Source organism: Pinus tabuliformis, chromosome 3_1 (genome assembly GCF_031772625.1).
Source record: "Pinus tabuliformis cultivar Carrire ecotype Pingquan chromosome 3_1, CPIR1, whole genome shotgun sequence".
Classification (NCBI taxonomy): Eukaryota; Viridiplantae; Streptophyta; class Pinopsida; order Pinales; family Pinaceae; genus Pinus; species Pinus tabuliformis.
In genome coordinates, this window is record NC_142301.1 from 392,193,072 (window position 1) to 392,217,184 (window position 24,113).

The 24,113-nt window shown below is 40.1% G+C and overlaps 1 pseudogene; it reads right to left on the bottom strand.

The window, feature by feature from the left end:
• Positions 1-16,115: 16,115 nt before the first annotated feature.
• LOC149187368 (phosphoenolpyruvate carboxykinase (ATP) 1-like) overlaps positions 16,116-24,113 on the bottom strand; it is a 78,942-nt pseudogene continuing 70,944 nt past the window's right edge.

Consider the following 24,113-nt stretch of genomic DNA (forward strand, 5'->3'; position numbering starts at 1 on the left):
TCCCTAAATTCAACTCTGAATCAGGATGTTTCGTTGGATTCTGAGCGTCTTTGACATATTCAGCGGTAAAAATAGATGAAAAATCATTTTCAAAAGCATCACCCTCAGGTAAAAACAAAGATCTATGATGGAGATCTTCCCATGGTAGATCGTCTACACTTAGGATTTCGCGAAGTTGCTTGTCAGATGACACGACTTCAGGAAACGCTATCCGTTCTGAGGTTGATGTGAAAAGTGATTCCTCATTGACCACATTCATTTGGTCGATTTGGGTTGAACGCGAGTCGGTAAAAGACACGACGGCTTCATAAGCAATTTCATATGGACTCAAAGGCATAGCATCACCGAATGAGTCTATCTCAGATTCAGATGGGACAATCCAAGGATCGTCGTAAATAATGGTGTCTGATGTAATCATATGAATTGATGCAAATGAAGGGTCTGCGTTGATTGGAGGGAAAGGAAAAGTTCCCAGTAAACCGGAATCTTTAACTAAACCTACGCCAACGTCCCTATAAGGGATTGTCGTCTTACCGACATGCTGGATACTCTCTGAAGAGGCTGGGTCGGATGAAAAGTATGTCAGCTGATCAATTGTCACGATCTTGCCGTTATGTGGAAACTTTATTACTCTGAAGACCGATGAAACGACCGCTGTCATAGCATATGACCAACTTCGACCCAAAAGAAGGTTGTAGTCTAGAGGGGCATCAACCACCTCCACATCCAGACTAACGGTTTTACCTTCTACCCCTATAGGCAATTCCTGTAGAATACCAAACGGACGGAACCCACGGCCATCAAAGGCCTTAAGGATGGCCGGGGATTGGTTCAGCGAAGGAGAACCAAGCGATCTCCAACACTGAATCGACATAATACACGTGGAAGCTCCCTCATCAATTACAGTCCGATGAATAGGCCTGTTTTTTACTATCACTGGAATCTGGAAAGCCATTTGATGGGGTAGGCGCGGTGTACTACTTTCTAGATCGAAGATTATTAGATTCGGGTCCTGAACATCAACAGCTCCGATAGCCGACAAAAGTAATTTTCGTTGTGCTAGGCATGATTGCAGCACTTCTAAAGCTGACATTGCTGAGGGTGAAACAGCTAAGTCCTCAACAATGTTGTAATTTTGGGCCGCTCTTGCATGTGGATTGAAAGCAGACCTTCGAAGTACACCCTTGACGGGCGGTTTGATTACTAAGTCCGGGTTAGGTTTTTCGATCTGTAGTGGATCGGAACCAGGAGCTGAGGTTGATGGATTAGAATGAGAAGATTTTGCTTCCTTACCATCAACAGGATTCTTACTACCATAATCTTGCGACCGGGTCGCAATCCTCACATGAGACATCATCAAAATGGGTTCTTCACTGGCAGTCGAGGAAGAACCTATCATCTTACTCTCCTGCTTTGGAAATAGATCTTTCAACACAGCAGGAGTGGGAGAACCTTTGACTATTTTCACAACCTCGGCCCGATGAGGGCAATCTCTTGTAAAATGATCCTCTTCACAAATAAGACAAGGATATCGAGGTTTGCGCTTTTCGTCATTGGTTTCCGACTTTTTTGTTTTCTCCTTCGGAGCCTTGTCTGCTTTAGCCTTCTTCTTTCCTTTCTTCTTTCCACCGTTTTTTGATTTGGCCGTAGATGACTCTACAGCGTGAATATCGGCGGAAAGTTCAGGAGAAGACTCTCCTGTCGGGGAATCAGGCAAGGTGATTATAGGAGTAGTAGAATTCTTGGAAGACTTCTTCTTGCTCTTTGTGTTCACCGTACCAATCATACCATCAGCGGCATGAGATCCCGAAGGAGCAACAGCGATTTGATTCGATTTTGGAAGATCTGGGATCTTCTCGTGTAACATACCCGACTGAGTATAAACTAAGTCAAGGTACTGCGCCTGAGCAATGACTTGCTCCTCAGTAACTACTCCGGCCTTAGCTACATCTTCAGTAATCTTCGGTAATAATGATTTAACAAACCATTCAGCTAAGATTTGGTCCGAAATAAAAACTTTCACTAACCTTCTTCGGCGTCTCCACTCATGAATGTGATCGGAAATATACGTGGACGTCGATTGTTTTAGTGAAGTTAATAACTCCGTGCCGTTATCGTATCTGACCGGCAACTGAAAGTGAGTTAAGAACGAGGTAGCTAACTGGCTAAAATTGTAAAAAGAGGCCCGTGGTAACTCAATGTACCACTTGGCCGCGAGACCAATGAGTGTACGCTGGAAAAGACGTAAGCGGATCGAATCATCCGAGATAGAATTTGAAGCACACCAGAGGTGGTAAGTCATCACATGATTCGACGGGTCCTCTCCAGACTTACCTTCGAACTTGGGTATATCGCTGGGCAACTTATTTGGCATTGCCGGCCAAAACAGAAGATAATTGATTGGATCATTCGTTAGGCGTGACAAGTCTGGTAAATCCAAAGTTGCGATAAACGGAAATTGCCGGTTCGGATCCCTAAAACTCTGAGTCATGACACCAGCCCCAGGAGGAGGATATCCAGGATAACTTGGAATAGGCATTGCATTCGGGATATTGTATCCTCCTGGAAAACCAGGATTAACCGGACCGTACTGGGGTTGTTGAGGTTGTTGATAAGTGTACCCAGGATACGGTTGATACTGGTAAACTGGCTGCTGGACAGCTTGCCCATATTGGTACTGTCCCTGGTACGGTTGATGAACAAATTGTGGTTGAGTAGTGACAACCGTACTTATACCAGGCTGACCTACAGGCATCTGAACCGTAGTTTGAATCGTAGATCCAGATAAGGGTAAAGATGCCTGAGGAGTAGTTACAGAGACAGTAGAAACAGGAGCTGTCGATACTCCAGAAGTAAGTGCGACAGATGTTGCGGTAGTTGCAGCAGCCGTTTGAGATGGAGTACTAGGTGCAATTGGCGGCTGAGTAACTACCGAAGTTACAGAAGTTTGAACATTTGACTGGACAGGCTGCGGTTGCTGGGGTGAACCAGAAACTACGGGTTGTCCGGTTTGAGGTAACAACTGTACACTTGGCTGCAACACCTGTTGACCTTGTGATGGATCCCACACTATCATTCCGGGGTATTGACCCGTAACAGGTTGAGGGTAGGGTTGATAATTGAGAGGTACATTTCCCGGACCTTGAACATAAGACTGACCCTGAGGTGGTTGATAACCTTGACTCGAGTATTGACCTTGAGGTTGATAACCTTGGGGTAAATACTGATACTGGGGTTGACCTTGACCTTGAGGTTGATACCCTTGAGGTAAATATTGATACTGAGGTTGACCCTGGGGTACATATTGAGGCTGGGGTTGACCTTGAGGCATGTATTGTACCATAGGTACATACTGGCCTTGAGGTTGCCCCCGAGACACAATTTGTGTACCTTGAGGTTGCCCCCCAGGCATTAATTGAGGCTGCCCCCCAGGCGGTAATTGGCCACCTTGAGGTTGAGAAACGGGAACTGATCCTGACATCATGTAAATGTCCCCTACACCCAACGGTCTATTACCATTGTTTCCAGCTAATAACCCATGATCAATGGGTTGAGGAGATGCCCCCACAAAGGTACCAGAAAGTGACTGATACCCGGCGGGAACAGAAGGACCACCGTGTAAGAAAGATTCAGAAGATTGAGTGAACACGGACGACTGACCAGACATATTTACAGGAGTATAAACACCTCCAGGTCGAAAAGGAGTACAAGGTGGAGAAAAACTTAACCCCGAGCTGTCTAAATAGTTAGTTAACGAAAGGTACCAAGTAGTACTTCTAGGAGGACTGTAAAAGATAGATTCACGCTCCCTTAGATCAATAGTAAGTTGATCTTCAAGGTTAGAGACGCCTATTTCTTCCTCTGGAGCAAGTTCTTCAATAGCAATCAAACCAGTAGGAAGATTTTCGGTGATAACTCGTTCTACTCTTGGTGAATCTGGAACACTAGAAGTTGGAGTAACAGGCTCAGATATTTCAAGTTCCTCACCTAAATCACTAGTAGATGAAAAACTACCAGCAAGCTCGGAAACTGTAACAGCTTCGGGATTATAACCTGTCTCTAGACTTTGGTAATCTGGATGGACTACCAAGGAAGACTCTCCTTCTTCAGGTGATCCTACTCTACTGCCACTAGGAGGAGTTACAAGGACCTTCAATCCTTCTTACTGACCCGGGACGTCTTCAGGAGGTCCACCCCGTGATCTACAGAGTTTCCTCAACAAATCAGTTCCGGTGACAATCTCAGGTGACTTGCCCCGAAGTCTACGGGACTGTCTTGGTAATTCCGCCACAGCTAAAAACTTTTAACTACAACACACGAAAACAAAGTAAAATCTCAAATCAAACCACCTAAAGTCGCTAAAGAACCAAACAAATTTGAATCACACGCCTAAAGAATCTAGGGCGTCAAACCATGCACAAACAGTAGCCTTCCGAACCGAAAACACTAGTTGGAGATGAAACCCAACATCGCCGAATTCAGTACAGAAGTGGAGGGTGGAACAGTTACCCCGGCAACCTACTTAATGAATAGACCGGCACAAGTTCCTCCACTTTAACCGTCTCGAGTGAAGTGAACCCCCCGGAAAATCCAAGTGAGTCTAGCCGACGTCTGCTCCAGGTACAGTGGGATCTTCCCTCCACCGTCACCTTGGGTAGAATCCTAAGATTATGGCCACTAAGGTTACCAACAGCGGCAAATACACCTGGGGGAACAGTCTAAACTCCGACAGCACGCAAGGGCAGAGTATCAAGCTCAATCCCCTTACCGGCTCCTTGACAACAATCCAAGGTTTACCGATAAGTGACCCCTGGCTCCTCGACAATGGTTAATCCGAGGTTTACCGTTTGTAATACGTGCGTGTCTGGCGTCGTTCTCAACGAGGGAGGATTGATCCCCTCACTAGTTCGGACACGAGCTCGTGCTTCTCCTTTAAGAGGAGCTTTCCCAGAGTATAAATGCAACAGTTGGATTTATCCTACCACAAGATAAGCTACTTGTTTGGTTTTGCTGTCTTGGAGAGTTAATTACTCTCCTACTCCAAGACACTAGCCTGATCTATATTGGTGCTTCAGAGCCCTAGTAAAAGAAAAAGTTACTATGTTGATTTTACTTTAAGCGTTAATTTTTTATGGTTTTCTTTAAAGACAAAAGGTAGCGGAAATGAAACCAATGGTGTGTAGACTCGACTCAAACCATTACAAAGATGCACTTAGGATGATTTACACTACTTTTCTTTTTCAATGAAATTCTTAGCTAAGAAAGTTTAGAGAATGCAAATTTATATAAAAACAACTCTCTTGGCAACGAAAATCAGAGAAATAAAACTCTTTATCTTTCCAAGCATACAAACATGACCACTCATTACGTGCACGAAAAATTCTTTCTCTTTCAAAATACTCCAAAAGCTACTTGAAACAAAACTTTTCAAAGGAGATGTTTTTGTATTTTCCTTATTTAATAAAGCATATAAATCTATTTTAACAAAAAACAATCTCAAAATCTATAAAATCTATGAAAAATTGACTCACAAGCAAATCAAAAGGAAATTTACTCTAAAGCAAACCTAACGAGGCAAAAGCCTACAAAGATGATTCTAGGTTGTTTTACTTGACCACAATCAAGCCAAGGACCAGCTAATGCAGAATCAAAAAACCAGTCAAATCAAAACTCAAATCTTTTTGTTCTTTTTGTAAAATGGAATTCAATACTCAATCAACAAGCACTTCGAAATTCGCCAAAGAGACAACTCAAAGGTAAGTTGCTCTCACAGGTAGACTTTTATGACAGGTCCGACTCCTAAGAAGGCTGACAAAACCAGAGAGATCTAAGGCTTGACAACTTCTACCGCCAAAGTCACTACAGGACCTACTCAAAAATCAAACCCTAGGGCTTAAACTTCTGTGAAATCCACTAAAACACTCAATGTTATCGAAACAAGTTCAGGTGAAGATCTTTAACAGGGGACTAATGGATCTGGGCAGTAAAAACTAAGAAAAAGCAAAACCTAAGAGGAAAAATGTAAAAAATGGAAATTTCTTGATTTTTAGCAGGGTACGCAGGCAACCTGTTAAGCCAGGTGCGGGCCCGCTCTGTGCACACAGAAACAGTGCGTACAAGTACGCACTGTGCAATACTCAGAGGGTGCGTACTACTGGAAAAACCAAGAAAAACTAAATCTAATTTAACCCTAAGCTAGCCCACCCAAATACAAAGTCACACAGCCAAAAACCAGAAAATAAATGACTTTTCTCAGATCAAAGTTGCATACAAAGGAAAAAACTTTCACATCAATGGATTCCCCAGTGGAGTCGCCATTTTGTCAGGCGGAAAGAGTCGATAGTGTGGACACAACCAACCTCCCTAGGAGTCTAAGACTCTCTAGTGACAAACAAGACAAACAAGAGCAATCCTTCTCTAAACATGCATTTACCATACAAGAAATCAAGTGTTTAGATCCTACCTGTAGTCCAACGATGTTGTAGTAGTCCAGCCTCGCTGATCCGGATGAACTCCTCCTTCACTTCGAAACCTGCATTCACTAACAATCAAACGATTAAATAGCACTTGATAATCTCATAAAATAAAACATATTTAACATATAGACCAAGGAGTACATGAAACAACTCATAAATAACAAGTTATTGAGAAGAATGGACTCATTTGCAATAATAGGAAACAAAAGGAACAATTACAACCTAAGCCTTGGTGTTGTGCAAGTCCCTCCCAGGGTCCATCAAGAGTTCTCCTTTACTTTGACAAAGCTCACCCACTTCCAAATGAAACAAGAAAGGATGGGAATCTCTCCTCACAAGCTTCTAAATGGGAGTCCTAATTCCTGCAGCATCTACCCTTAGAAATGTTTAGCTTTCAACCTCCCCTCCTTCTGGCCCAATGCCTGTATTTATAGTGCTCAAGAGGAAGTTAATCAGGTCCACCATCAATGGGATAATCCCCTCTTTGGATGGGATAGCTCCTCTCTTGATGGGATAAGTTCCTCTTTCATAGGGGTACATGAACCATCTGGAGGCGCTCAATACATGTCGAACAACCTTCTAGAATGCTCTAGAAATGACCACAAGTAACTTTTTAAAGATGAAACTCGCACCTTTTGACCTTTACAGGGGTACGCACATGTCCCTTTACATACAGAGCGTACAAGTACACAGCTTTTGTGAACATTAGGTGCGTATACGCAGGTAAGGCCGAGAGAATCTGCGTACCCAGAGATAAACACATTTACAAAGACTTTCTCTCTTTTTTGGAGTTTGATATGGAGAGCAGAGGCATAAGACTTGCCTAGGAGGATAGCATGACTGTTGATAGAGCCATACTAACTGTAAATAGCCATGGTGACATTTTTTAGTGTAACACGAATCAGATCACAGAATCAAATGCCTCAGGTCTGATCGAGGAGGACAATTTACCTCGAATGAATTTTTCGATTTTTGTGAAGAACATGGAATAAGAAGGGAATTCTCTACAACTAGGACTCCTCAGCAAAATGGAGTAGTGGAAAGGATGAACAGAACGGTTCAACAAATGGCTCATGCTATGCTTGATGAGTCTGGAACTCTCGCAACCTTCTGGGGTGAAGCCGTATTAGCTGCAGTTGTTATTCTCAACAAGACAATTGTCCGGGTGAACAGCACTCAAACTCCTCATGAGCTCTAGTATGGTGAGACTCCTTCGGTAAAATATTTCAAAATTTTTGGAAGCAAATGCTATATCAAAAATACTAATGAAAATCTTGGCAAGTTTGAACCTAGAGCAGATGAAGGCATTCTCCTTGGTTACTCTCCCCACAGCAAAGCTTACAAGTGTTACAATAAAAGGCTTGGAAAAATTGTTGAAAGCATTGATGTAGTGGTTGATGAAGAAGGAAACATTCCTAGGCAAGTGAATTCCGAAGATTTTGAAGATGATGAAGACTATCCTTCAACATCAAATCAGACTTATGATGAAGAAGAAGCTCAAGAGGCACCAGAAGAACAGATAAGGATAGAAGATAAGACTCCATCCAGGTACGTTCAGAAGAATCATCCAGAATCTCAAATTTTGGGGCAGAAAGAGGCAGGTATACAAACAAGAAGAACAATTGCAGAAGCCTCAAGCTATTTGGCATTGCTCTCCTCCACTGAACCACAAAATGTAAAAGAGGCATGCAAAGATGAATGCTGGGTCAAGGCAATGGATGAAGAACTTGAACAGATCGAAAAGAATAACACTTGGGAGTTGGTTCCTAGACCAAAAGATAAGAATGTCATAGGGACAAAATGGATTTTTAAAAACAAGTTGAATGAAAATGGGGAAGTTATTAGAAACAAGGCTAGACTTGTTTGTAAAGGGTATGCTCAATAAGAAGGAATAGACTTTGAAGAAAAATTTTCTCCCGTTGCTAGGCTTGAGGCCATCCGAATGTTCCTTGCTCTCTCAAGCTTTCAGAAGTTCAAAGTATTTCAAATGGACGTGAAATCAGCTTTTTTGAATGGAGACTTAGAAGAAGAACTGTATATTGAGCAACCAGATGGATTCATCCTTGGAAATGATCCAAAACTTGTATGCAGACTTAAGAATGCCCTCTATGGTCTTAAAAAAGCTCCAAGGGCTTGGTATTATCGTCTGGACAAATATCTTCATCAACAAGGTTTCTCAAAAGGATCAGCAGATAACAATCTTTATATAAAAATTGAAAATAACAAATTGCTAATACTTGTTGTATATGTTGATGATATCATTTTTGGCAGCAATGAAGAAGCTATGAGTCAAAGCTTTGCCTTGGTGATGCAGAAAGAATTCGAAATGTCCTTGCTTGGAGAACTGACATATTTTCTTGGATTACAAATCCAACAAAATGAAGGCAGTATCTTTTTATCTCAAACCAAGTACCTCAAGCAGATTTTGAAGAAGTGTGGCATGGAAGATTCGAAACCAATATGTACCCCTATGGTTACAGGATGCAGCCTCAGTGCAAATGATGAATCAGCAGCAATACATCAACCAACTTATAGATCCATGATTGGAAGTCTGCTCTATTTAACAGGTACCCAACCAGACATCATGCATGCAGTGGGAATAGTTGGAAGATTTCAGGCAAATCCTAAGGAAACCCATCTTCAGGCAGTAAAGAGAATTTTCAAGTATCTTCAAGGAACTCAAAACTATGGCCTATGGTATCCAAGAGATACAGATCTCACTCTTCATGCTTATACAGATGCAGATTGGGTTGGAAGCGTGGATGACAAGAAAAGCACTAGTGGTGGTGCATTCTTTATAGGTTCCAGATTAGTATCTTGGTTCAGCAAGAAACAGAGTTCGATTGCTTTCTCTACAGCTGAAGCAGAATATGTGGCTGCCGCATCTTGTTGCACTCAACTCCTTTGGATGATGCAAACTTTGCAGGATTTTCAAATCACTTGTACTCCACCTATCTCCATCTTATGTGATAATACAAGTGCTATCAGTATCTCAAAGAATCCTATCATGCATTCAAGACTAAGCACATACCGATCAAGTATCATTTTCTCCGGGAACAAGTATTGGAAAAAAAGGTCAAATTGGAGTATGTTCCCTCTAAGGAACAAGTTGATGATATTCTCACCAAACCACTGCCCAGGGAAACTTTTGAATACCTCAGACAAAAGCTGGGAGTATTTGATGCATCATCTTGCTGTTGAAAATTGTCTGTTTCAGAGAAAAGTTGGTGTACACGAGTTGCCTGAGGAGGATCCGCGTACATACGCCGGTTTATGTAGAGACAGTCGCGTATATGGTAGTTTGAAAGAAATCAGTGGGGACAAACTCTGGTTGAAGAAAGTCTGATATGGGTCTGACAGAGACCATCTGGCACAGGTTTAGGGGGAGCAGATAAACTTCTGATAATGCATTGTTGGCATTACATTAGAAGCTCTTGGTTCAGGTTCATAGCTGTTGATCTCAGGTGGAACAAATGCAGAGGGAGAACAAAAGGAAAATGGTTGTTGATCTGAATAGTGATTGACAGATGCTGCTGACATCAGTTATTGGTGACTTTCATAAGTCTTGCTCTAGATATTTTGTCTCTATGTCATGTATCTCTTTTATGGTGTCAAGGTCATGTAACGGCCTATTTTGGTTTCCCCACTATGCTTGGGATGAATGATGTAATGTACTTGGTTGTCATATGTAAATTTCTGATGTATCCCCACTTGGTTGGGTGGATGATCCCCACTTGGTTGGGTGATGGATGTATGTATAGAATCTTTTGATAGGAAGGTCTTTTATGATGTATAAGCCATGGTTTTCTTGAAGAACATCTTTTTGCAGATCTTGCCTACAGTCAGGGGGAGCATGGTCAACACAGCAGAACAAAGATTTCAGCATGTACTCAGGGGGAGCACAACCCTTTGCCCTTGATGACAAAGGGGGAGAATGACCTTGAGGATCTTGAGGTTGCGATCAAGTCCAAAGGGGGAGATTGTTGGCATTATGGCACAGGTTTAGAGCTATGGCACAGGTGTTGTCCTTTATGGCAACTCATTTTGGTGACAGATCTCAGTTCAGGCTCTCAGAATGTAGAAAATAATATATATGCAAGTTCACCTAGACGAAGACGCGTATATACGCGGGTTAGACGTTTCAAAGGCGCGTATGCGTATACACGCACTTTCACGCAAGGAAAAGCGCGTACATGTTGGAGAACTTACTTTTGGTCTGTGGTATTTAGTCCTTGGTAATTGAACCTATGGTTTTGGGCCATGGTATCTCATCAGAAGTGTTGATCCCAAGTATTGGGTCCATGGTATTGTTTTATTATGGTTTTGGACCGTGGTATTGTTAAAGGCCTGAGACTATAAAAGAGGAAGGAGATCATTTGGCAAAGCATGATCTGAATTATTGAATATCTGATAAAGTGCTAGATCTGAAATATTGATTGGGTTATGGTGCAGATTTGGATCTGAATGAAGGAGGAACCTTTGCGCAAAGAGAAGGATAAGTTCTATTGATGGGTCATAATCTTAAGGCTTGAATAATAGTATCTTTGTATGATTTTGATCCGTTATATGTGGTGCATGCTTGATCTATAAATCTAGTAATCTGGGTTAATTAAGGTCTGAATATTTGAAATTGTCCTTTATAGATCTGTACGCAGGTTCAGTGAAGTGAAGGCATGTATACACATTGGTTTTGTGAGTAAAAACAGCATATACGTAGGTTGGTCCAGACACAGAAGCGTATGCACGCAGGTTTCTGGTTATTGAAGTAGCGCACATCTCTTTGAGCTGTGTTCTAGCAGCTTCTGTTTATTGTTGCAGTGTTCTGGGTTCAAAATTTGGTGTGTGGTTACTGTTATTGTGTTCTAGGTACAGCTGTCAGAGAAGTGTCTACTTGATTCAGTTGTAATTGGTGAAAAGGAGATTGTTTAATGCAGAAATTCTTGATGATTGATTAATGTTCATGGATCTAGTCTGAAATTTTATGTAACGTGGTCCCTGGAAGAAAGAGAATGTTGTAGCCTTCTGTAGGCCAGCACCTACGTACCAGTATCTTGGCTAGTGCAAGAGCTAAGGGAATTGTATCTCCCTTCCAGGAGAAGCTGGAGAACGAGAGAGGGTTGTAGCTCTCTGCAGGTTGCAGCCTGCATACTAGTAAAGGACTGCACCAGTACAGAATCATTGTAAAAAGAAGTTTCTAATTAAAGAAGATAGAGACGAATTGCAGCAGGTGATTTTCACCCACATTGGGTTTCCACCTTATATCTTGTGTTCTTGTGTGTGATTGTCTTCTGCTCTATTCACTGTTTCTGGTTACTGTCTATTTGATTCTGATACACAGATTAATGATCAACATCTGTAAGATAAATTAAATTATAAGTTTGCATGGTATACGCGGGTTTCCTTATACATAGTTGCGTATATACGCGGTTTTCTCTAAGTGAAGTAGCGTATATGATCTGGGTTTGAAATGAAATAATTGACTTGATAATACTGATTCACCCCCCCCCCCCCCCCCTCAGTATTATTTTCAACACAATCTACCCACTCATTTGTAAAATGTGTCAAGTCTCTTTGAACCTTTGCTTTTTCTCTTTCTAATAACAATGCTCTAGCTTTCTCATAGTTGGGGGACTTGTATCCTTTTGGGGCTTCATTGATGGCCTTTACCATTTCATGCCAATAAGGAGAGCGAAGCACATTGAATGGTACACCGCAAGCACAAAGAAATCAGAATATCTTTCCATCCACATCATCCCTCCCAGCAACATTAAGGAAATCCCCTATTGTTCTTTTACCTCCAGAGCTTCTAGAAGTACCATGAGGAGATGAGTTACCAAATCTAGAGGTTGCACTTGATTCAGAATGAGTTTTTTGTTTCTTGCTTTTTTGTTGTGCAGCCTCCTCTATTTGGATGTATTTTATTCTTTGTTCAAATGAAATGTTGGGCAAATTTATATCCCCTCAACACCCTTTTTATCATCACTATCCATCACCCCACAAAGATGCCTCCTCACACAGGTATATGAACCACTAAATGGTTTTCCTCCATGACAACCATGAGGGCACAAAAATTTGTAGCTTCCACCACCCTTTTCCCCTTCAAGTTTGGTCACATAGTTCCACAAGGGTGTTAATGCAGCTTTCCCCTCTAGTGTTTCAGTTTCCCCTTCAGGTTCAACTTCATCCCCTTCCTCTTCAAACCCTTCCTCCTCATCATACATTGGGTCATTCATATTGGGACCACTATCCTCTTGTGCTTCTTACCTTCTATTCCTACTCCCCCTTGCCATCATTAAAACCAAAAGTGGAATGATACATAGAAGCCAAAAGAACACCATCTTGGAATATGGATATAGGTGGTGGACAACCTGCAAGTAAAGGAGCAAGTAGAAACAATGGGAAAGAGTAGGAGAGGGAGGAGAAAAATACAAAAAAAATGTCAAAAAAAATAAGGGAGTTTGGGTTTTGCACTCACCTATTTAGCTCTTGTAGATGAAGTCCTCCAAGCTCCTACTCCAAGCTCCTCCTCCTTCACTTCTCCAAGCTCTCCTCTCTTCTCTTCTCTTCTCTTCTTCTCTCCTCTCTTCTCTTCTCCAACTCTCATAAACTCAAAGTGAGTAAATGAGGGATGAATGGGGGCTTTAATCCCTTCACGCCTCACCCTAACCCAAGGTGGACCCACCCCCAACAAGCCAATTCACACAAAAATAAAAAAAAATAAAAATAAAAAAATATATATAAAAAAACATTTTCTTTTTGGACGCGCGGCGGAAAAAAAGGAAGCACGTACGGAATCGTACGCAATCCATACGATTTGCCTTCCAAAGCGCGGTGCTTCATACGGCCGAAGCATCATACGAAATGTGCTTCAGAAAAACCGAAACGTGCTTTGGACACATGCTTCCGAAATTTCCAGGAAGCGTGTTTATCAGTCCGAAACGTGTTTCAGTTTTTCCGAAGCGCATTTTGGATGGCGCTTCCCCCATGCATATGTATGGATCACGTTTCGGGGTTTAGATCCGGGGGGGAGAACGTTTCCTGCAACATTGCTCCAACCTAAAGGAGACTCCACTCTCTGCTTTGCACCACCCTACTCAGCAAGCCACTACTTGCTTTGAAGGCTCTGACCTTTAACTCAGTACAATGGACCGTGTTTCATATATTTTCGGACTAGATCCACCTAGCAAAAGATAAAGAACATCAAATCAATTTGTTGACTATGTCAATTTGCAATACTAGCACAAGGTCATCAACAACAATAACAACTCTCTCTACACACCAAAGGGATCAAACCCTAGTTCAACAATCTAGTAGCACTCAACACTCTTTGCTCAAAAAATAGATCTACTACTGCTAAACATATATATCTGATGACATACCATAGCAACATAGAAAGATTCACAACAAGTCTCTCTTGCACAACCACTACTCTAATAAGATGTATTTGCTTTAGCCCAATAGCAATTCTTGTTATGATAACACTTCTCAAAAAAAAATTTCAAGTGCTAATGCACAAATCAATGTGCCACAAGTCTACAATACTTCCAATCATCATGAATATGTAACAAACAACAAAACAACTAAGTTACCAGGATACAGATATGGATCTGGATCCGGATATGGATATGGTTGCGGATCCGGATACGAATACGGATATGGATCCGGATCCGGATACGAATACGGATATGGATCTGGATCCGGATACGAATACGGATCCATTGGATTTTTGAAAAGCCAGGATCTGGATATGGCAAGGATACAGAAAGTACAAAAATATATGATAATATTTTTTTAAATTTTAGAACATACATTTGATGTTTAAAATCAAAACCATTCATGAATCACAACATTAGAACTAAAATTATTAGATAATTTATGAATCTAAAAACCAAAATGATGCATCTTGCCTCATACAAAGATTATAGTAGTAAATACAAAATTATTGTTTCATCAATGATCAGTTTATTAATATGATATAATAGAGTAGTCCCGTCTACAAATCATGAAACGGGTCTACATCATCATCATCTACATAGTTCAACTCTACATCATGAATAGACGATCATGCGCCAGGAATGTTAAAAGTTGTTGCAGAAGTAGGAAGTGGTTGTGTAGCACCCTCAAGTAGATTAAGGTGAGTTATGGCATTCAATGTCATGTTCAAGTCAAATATCTCAAGTTCCACATCCCACATCCTACTTGGACCATTTTTATACTCTTAAGTAGAATGTGATAGAAGGCGAAGGTTGGAATAGACATATAAAAGATCCTCAGCCTTCGCTGCTCCCAATATGTTTCTCTTTACTGAATGGATGAAGCCATATGTACTCCAGTTCCTCTCAATTGATGAGGAACTGGAAAACTACAATAACAACCTCGTGGCTAGAGTTGAGAGATAAGTGCTATCTCCACCATGGAAGCCCCACCAAGTAATAGGATCCATATGCCTCCAATCATCCATGGCTAGTGGATTTGAAAAAATCCCAGTGGATTATACGAATGCTCCAAATTCCTCACATACTTCCTTCGTGATTCCAACTTCCCTATAGATTTTCCTCAAAGTTGTCTTATATCCCTGTACCACTTAAGAATCTTTGTTTGGCACTGCTCTACCAGGTAAAGACAATATTTTGGAATGGTAATATTTGGGGTGTAGAGCATACGCCAAAAGGTGTAATGGTGTGGTCATTTTGTTCCACTGTTTTGTAACTATGTCTTTCACTTCAATGTAAAATAATTCAAAGGGGTCATGCTCACTTGCCTTGATAATTTTTGTATTTTCTCCAACATACTATCTATGTTTTCATAGACTTCCCCCAAGCAAGGCATATCTATGTCAAATGCCCTGATCATGGTTAGAAATGGTTGTGTGAAGTGCAAAAGGTATTGGACCTTGTCCCACCATGCATCATCAAGAATGATAGACTTTATTCTTTGTCCTCTACCAGAAGTTGAAGTCCTCCATGATTCACAAAGAGGGTTAATGACCATTGCTTGTAATGCTCATCTGATCTCCAAAAACCTCTTTATGACTAAAGTGTGGGAAGCAAAACGAGTTTCGGAAACCTACATAAACATATTGAAAAGTAAAATTTTAAATCAAACATAAAATAAATTGAACATTAAAATTGAGAACTCATAATGCATAACATTGATTAAAAATGGAGTACCTTCAGTAGCTCCAACTTTGCAAAACTCCAATATATGGTTTGGGACATTGAGTGATTGGTGATAAACATTTGGATCTCCTTTGATGCTACATATATTTCATTGATCCACTCAATCTCACCAATCTTGGCTAGCATAAGGTTCAATGAATGCACTGCCCATGGAGTCCAAAAGATGCGATTGTATTGACCCTCCACAATCAGGCCCGCTGCTCTACAAACCTTTGCATTGTCTGTGATAACTTGGACAACATTTTGTGACCCCATACTTTTTATTGCATCAATAAGAATTGTGGAGATGAACGTTGCATTTTTTTCCACTCCACTGCAATCAATGGCCTTCAAAAACATTGCTCCTTGGGGAAAAATTGCGATAACATTAATTAAAGGGTGATTTCTTTGGTCTCTCCATCCATCAGAAACGATGGACACCCTTGTTTTTGCCCATGTATCACGGATTGATTGTAATTGTCTATCCTGATGTTAACAATACAGTGTGTACCTTTTCATACTCGGAGCTCTTGTATCCTTTTGGTGCTTCATTAACTGCTTTAATCATTTGTTGCCAATAAGGAGAGGGCACCAAATTGAATGCTAGCCCATTTGCATAGATGCAACGAGCAACATGCTCATCTGCAACTTCTCTATAATGGTTATTGAATGTTGCTTCAAGAGGTCCTAGAGTAGGCTTTTTATTAATTGTCAGAGTTGGTGTAGATGGCAATGAATACTTGGTTGTAGAGGCTTGCACAGGGATTTTTCCCTTGCTGAATTTCCTATCAGCAGCATCTTGCAAAGATGCATAAAACTTAACTTTTGCAGGACTCAAACCTATCCCAAGTTGGCCATTTGGACCATTACATACTAACACACATGTTTTAGTTTGCCTAGTGAGATGGGCCTTCACCCTAGTGTATGAGCCATTTCAAATGTTATTGCATTCACTAAATCTCCATTTGTATGAACCACCACCAGAATTTTTGCCAAGAATTTTCACATACTGCCATAAAGAAGATCTTGGATTTTTATTGACGTTTATTTCTTCACTGGGTTCATGTTGTTATGGTTCCATGTTTATCACATCTACGTTTATAATCAAATATAAATTAATAAAATTGTCATTCTCAAAACAAAGTTCTAAATTATTATTCCTATGTGTGTGTGGGGCAAAATAAAATTACAAAAAAATATAAAATTCTAAATTATTATTTTATAATAAATAATTTAAAATTTAAATAAATAAATACATAATTTAAAAACTAATAAACATATAAATATTAATAATAAGAAAACAACAACAAACATATTGATATAAGTATTAAAATAAAGTTGTAAACATAAAATATTTTTTTATTTATAAAAAAATATTTTAATTTTTCACAAACATATATTGATATAAGTATTAAAATAAAGTTGTAAACATAAAATATTTTTTTATTTATAAAAAAATATTTTAATTTTTCACAAACATATAACACAAATATAGAGTTATAACTTATAAAAATAAAAAAATTAAAATAAAATACAAACCTATGGTTATTAAAATAAACATAAATAAATTTATTTAAAATAAATAGATAAATTTATTATATATATTTTTATTGACGTCAAAATTAAATTAAATTTTTAATACAAAAAACTTACGCCCGAAAGGTTTAATAAAATAAAATTTAAAATGTTCCCCGTAGCCTACTCCCTCAACTCTGCCCAACCCACGACGCCACAGAGAGGACCTGCGGATTGCTTCCACGACGCCGCATAGAGGACCTGCTCCCATGACGCCGCACAGAGGACTGAACTCCCACGACGCCGCACAGAGGACCTGCTCCCACGACGCTGCCCAACCACGATTGCTCCCATGACACTGCCAACCACGACTCGTCTCGATCACTTCTCCCATCACTTGACTCGATTTAATAAATTAAAACATTACTCACACTAAACACTATTGCCCACGCCAAAATCGATTTCACTATCGCCCTTTTATAGAATGCCTTGCAGCTAAACTGAAGCCACGCTAAGAGTCTAACCAGGAGTAAAACAGGTAACTAAAAGTTTGATTATTGCTAACCAGGAGTAGAACGGCTAACTGAGTTGGATCGACTGTTAACTGAGGTTCTGCGTGCGCTAATGTGTTTGTTGGCTAGATCCACCTCCAAAACCCACTGGAACTGCAGTCAACCGGAATCAAATGCCCGCAACTTCAACTTTGTGTTAACTAATCGTACAGATCCTAGCGTATTCGTATCCGTACCAGTTTCGGATTTGGGGATCCGCAGTTCCACCTCTTGCCCCCCGTGGATCTAGTAACGTAGCAAACCAACAATAGGTAGGGCACACAACAATCTTGAATTTTTCCCAGATATGGTGTAACAACCGTACCTTGCTATATCTCAACAAAAGTAACAAATGTGGAATAGCTTATGAGTTTTCGATAGTAATAACACTTTAGCGTTTGTGACTTTATACCTACAAGACTTCTTAATCCAATGCTCTTCATCAAATACAATATTTTGTTTAACGTATTAAGATTGATTCTCAAAACTTTGTTCTGTAATAGTATTATGCTTCAGCCCTGCAAAGACAATTCTTTTACCAAATTTAAGACATGACTTTGCATACAGTGCTTTATGATTTGACACTTAATCTTTAGAAAACCATGAATCAAGTGGCCAAAATATTGTATTTCAATTCCAGAGCCAAGGCACCAACAATTCCTTCACAAATATATTAATGATACATAGAAATGACATTGATTTTCTTACATCACTTATGCTTTTTTCACCCTTATTAACAAACCTTCAATGCACTAGTCACTCATGCCATAACAGACTATTACGACCCCTGCTTATAGTTTAAACTGTCCTTCAAGAACCCCTTGAGCAATCCTTAAAGTTGCCTTAAGATAGCATTGATGCAAACTTGAAAGGGTTGTGAGATACTTTAGTTTTCCTTAACAAATGATCTATGTTCTTACGAGATGATGAGATAAATGACCTTAAAAAACCCTTCAAAATTTGGCATAAATGATATTCTCATTAGCCTCTTAAATGAGTCTTTGTTTAGCCTTAGAAAATGCCTAAAATAGTGCCAAAATTATTACAAAAGGTCTGCTTTGGAGGGTCGAGAAAGGAGGCAGAGATAAGCCCTAGTTTTGATGCAAATCAATCCTCGTAGATATCCCAAAAAATATGCCACAGAAATAAGCCTTGGACTACTTTGGATTGGGCTCAATTAGGTGCAAAAGTGCTCCAGAACTTGTGCGATTAAATCTTAATCCAAGCCTCTTAGACTATCCTTAATCCACCTCAAAAACCACAGTAAACCCCAGATATAAGAAGCCTTAAAATAAGGATGAAACACACCTCAAAATATTGCCACAGAAAGCTACAAAATAAACCTCTTAGCGAGCCTTAGGAAGGGGTTTGAACGACCTCAGGACCTGTGAGATTTACCTCAGAGGGAGCCTAAGGAAGTGGGGGTGAAAATAGCCCTCAGAAGGTCTAAAATAGTGTGACAAAAAGATTTGCAAAAAAGGCCACAAAATGCGCTGAAACTTGCTACATACTAGCCTTGATACAAATTTGAAAAAGTGCCACAGAAGAACTCTGCATCAAGCCACAAAACAAGCCTTAAGAGTTTCGAAAGATCAGCCTCGGGATCTGCAAGATAAGCCTTCTTAGGTGCCAAAAAAGTACCATAGAATAGTCTCAGAAACAGGGTGAAGTGATCTCTGAATTTTCCCACAGATTCATCAAATATTTCTTAGATATATCCTACAATAGAGGGCCGAATAACTTCATGCATAGCCTGGAGAAGGATATGAATTTTGGACACAAAATAGCCCCCTCAAACTAGATGAATTTAGCCTCAAAATAGCTCGGATTTAGCCTGTGGATGCCTCTTCAATTTTTCCTTAGAACTCGTCCTTGCAAACTAGACTTAATCCACACAATATCTAGTGAATTCACATAGAAGATACCACATCTAAGCCCACCAAAATTGAATATAAATCGACCTCCTACTTCAGATACTCGTGATTTATCCTGACCTTGGAATTTCATAAAATAAGCATGAAAAGATAAGCTTCTTAATTTGATGTCATTGAAGGAAACAAGCTCACATATTTATAGTGGAAGAGGGGTCTTAAAAGATGGGCCGAATACCCCAACAAGTTATGTAGCTAACCTTAACTATTTGAAATTTTAAAAAGATAAATTTGAACTTTTATGGGTCGACCTGATCTTCAGTATACAAAGAAAATTTATTTTTGAAAGGGATGACATGAACCTCCTTTGGAAGTCATGTTGACACAAACTATTGCTCAATTAGAGGGCTAATTGGTCAACCCTCGACCCACACAAATAATCCAAAAATTTTTGAGTATTAATGCAAAAATTGTCTAATCATAAAACTAGCTTTAATCATCAATTACGGCACCATGACCACTCTTTTGGGGCTTCATATTTGATGAGGCATATCTCCTCATCTATAAGGAGTTCCATGGTTCGCCACCTACCATTGGAATCAGAATGACGAGGACTAAACAATGATGATGGTATTGCCTGGAAACCTAACAATATTTTCCTCCAAATTCCTCATCCAATGCAAGGCATTGCCTAGCTACTGCTTGGGTTGACATCAATGACATCCAATTTCCAACAAGATATAGTTGCACCCAAATTTCCAAATAGAGATAAAGGTAGTAAATATAAGATAATTTTAAAGACCCATGAATGCTAAGATAATTAATTGCATTGATTCCCCAACATAGGATCCCTCCAACGAATAACCCCCTGAAAGGGAGATGAAACTTCGTGTTTCCACTTGCTGCCAAGAAGTTCTGGCTATCTGGAATTCCCACAACATGTACTTAAGAGACTTTCTTTTAGCACAAGTTAGGAATTTTTCATTTTTGAAGCCACCTATCACTTGACAAGCTTCTATTGAAGGCCTTATGATGAAAAATTTCAACTATATGCTAGGAAATATTTGTATCCATGTACTCTCAAGGTCAAAAGAGGTCCATTGATCATTCAAAAGTGGGCACGACTGAAGATGATAACCCCTCGTGAAAAGACACCCAAGGATATATTTAAGCCATGGCTTTCATTATAGAAAAACATTATTCAATAATGAAGCATCAGAGCCTTGATATTGTTTGGTTTTTGACTTGTCGCTATTCGCTGCCCTGCTGAGTCCACCTTTTTTTTGTGTCCCACATCTTGTTGTCATTATCTGCCACACTGTTGAGTCTTCCCTTCATTCTATGTCTCCAATATTGTTGTTTGTTGTCTGCTATGATGTTGAGTCCTCCCTCCATCTGTATCCCCCACCTTGTTTCCCCTTTCCACCGTACTACTGAGTTTTCCCTTCATTTTATGCCCCCGATCTTACTACTCGTCAGCTGCCCTGTTATATCCATCAATTGTCGTCATTTCCCTTTGCCCCACTGACATCAGCAATTTTCCCACTACTAACATTCGCAAATTAGAGGATGAACCATTAGCAAAATTTTAATAGTTAGTTGTTAATATAGTTGTTTTGGTAAAAATATATTCAATAAAGAAAGTAATTAAAACACAATATCTCAAATAAGTCAATATATAACAGAACACACCACCAATTACCTGAACAATGACGATGAGAAACTTCAAAAAGAAATTGGATGAACTCGAGAAGAAACTTAACTAGAATGACAAAAGTTATCTGGAGCTACAAGAGAAACAAAGGGAGTTACAAGATCTGTTCAACCAAAATTATGACGCCATTCATATGAAACAAGAAAACCTACAAAATTTGGTCAATTAGAAGTATGCACAAGTTACTAATAATCACAATCAAGTGATGAAGGCTTTAATCCAACTCATGCAACCAAGAAATGACATAGTTAATAACAAGACTCTTCGAATACGTCAAACCTGACAAGCCCGTCTCACACTCCCAAGTCTTTTTGTTCAAAAGAGTACGTGGATGATCAACACAACACCTTAGTCAATCATATATTATTGTTAATTTTCCACTGCTCTATGCTATGTCAATTACTTTTTGTTGGAAATACTGAGGGGGGTGAATCAGTATTTCTTTTTCCGACTATTGTTTTACCAATTAAAATATATATATTCAGAACATAAGATGAGCAACAATAATAAATGCTTTTATTAATATAATCTTTGCAATAAAATAGATATAATATATGAGTGGTTGCAATCAATTTCGAAGCTCCAACTTGGACTTTGGTGAGGCTCCAACCTCCAGAGCACCAACTCTATTTTGCCAAGACACCAATCTTGGACTTAGGAGCACCAACTCCCAAGGATTTCAATCCTTCCATTTCCTGAGACACTAGTCCCAAAGACTTCTATCCTTCCTACTTCTGAGGCATCAACCCCAAGGACTCCAATCCTCCTTACTTCTGAGGCACCAACCCCAAGGATTCCTATCCTTCTTGCTTCTGAGGCACCAGCCCCAAGGACTCCAATCCTACTTACTTCTGAGGCACCAGCCTCAAGGGTTCTAACGCACTCTTGTCAAGGTTCATTTTATAGTAATGTTCTACTCTCAGAATTCTTCTCTCTTGAGTTTCATCTGTTTATAGCTTCATTGTAGTCTCCAAGCTACAGCATCAATGACAACCTGTCTTCTTATGAGGTAGTCTTCACAACTCTGCACACTTCCCACACATATTCTCCAATAGCCTTCATGCTTTTTGATAATGTCTTCACACAGCTTTAGTTAGTCTACTATTAGCTGCACTAAGCTTTGCATAAAGAACAACTTCTTGTTCAAGCTTATGTTCTCTGCTGGCTACTTCTCCCCTTCGACTGTCTATTGTCCTATTGGCCATTCGGCCCTCTTTCTGTTCTATTGGATCCTCTCACTGCCTCTGTCTCCTCCAGCTAATTTCCATAGCATTCAATAGCCTTCAGCAGTGCTCAACAGCATTTACAACTAAGCAACTCATTCAAACGATTCTTTATTTTCTTAAATCTGACACCCCTGGCCTTTGGCTTCCTTTCTCCGCAGGCTCTTCAGCTTCCTCAACTCTCACTTATCTTGTCAGTTTCCTCCTCAGTTGTTGTCATTCCCTTTGCGCTCGCTTGCTTCTTCAACTTCCCGGCTTTCGGTTTCCTATGTATATCCGAGCCTTCCAATATTCACAGGACATGTTTAGGAGGAAGAGAGGTCGTATACACAGAGAATACTTATTACAAGTTAAAACCTATAACAGCGCTCCTTTTATCCATCATTATTTGACATACACAGGGCTTTACAATGTAATTGACATGCCATGTCCTATCGCAATCGCAATCGGCTTGATTCTAGTCTTCTGAGCTATCGGGAGCGTTTTACATGCATCTTTGGCTGTAAAACTTCGCGTAATGCATAAACACAAATATACAAGAATATATGAGGAAAACAGGCTTAACACTTTAAAGGGCGGACTTCAAAAAAAATTAACCCGTAACTATACTGTATCGGGTCCGCAGTATGATCGCAATCAGCGCTTGTAGTCGAACAGCCCTCTATGTAGCATAGTGATGGGCGGATGCGACACATTATTAACCCATAGCACAATGTTGCAGCAGGTCCGCATGTATATGTATTGCAATCGGGGGTTGCCCTTGGTTGATGGCCGATGGCTGATGGATGCGATAAGACATTAAGCCAAATCACAATATAACATCGGGTCTGGTCTTCATCACAATCGAGGCTCAAGACTTTTCCACATAATCCATGCCTTTTCATTTTAAACGGAAATAATTTGAAAAAATACCCCAAAACACTATTTTTTACCTTTTCCTATCGGTGCACTTACCGTACGCCGAAGTCAACACACCAAGCATTTATGACCGTTGATCTAGAGTGATGAGATCTGACGGTCCAAATCAAATCGCCTTATTGGCGATCGGAGATGATTGCACTATCGGTGCACGCATTTGTGACTGTTGATCTGGAGCAATGAGATCTGACGGTCCAGATCAAATAGCCTTATCGGTGATCGGAGGTCCCAATGGACTGCACTATCTGTGCTCTACCTTTGGTCCGATGCGATATTGTTGATCGCAATCAGAAATTTACGATGGCGCTTAACACTTAACACACTCCCACTCCGATATGTTGATGCGATGTAAGTCCCGAACCCGATTGGATCCCAAAACTCCCGTGCATATATTTACAGGTTTGTAATCCGCCTTTGATAGTGTATTTTCCCTATAGCCCAGTTTTCTGCCTCCGATAGTATAAAGGCATATATACGTGAGTTTTTGGCCTCCGATAGTGTATTTGCCATGTATTTCATAGTTTTGCCCGCCGATAGTGTTAAAGCATGCATACATATATAAGCCTACGCCTCCGATAGTGTAAGTGCACATACATACATGCGTCTGCACCGCCGATAGTGTATATGCCATACGACTAAGTCTTTCTTCCTCCGATAGTGTTAATGCATCCTTTGCTCCTCCGATGG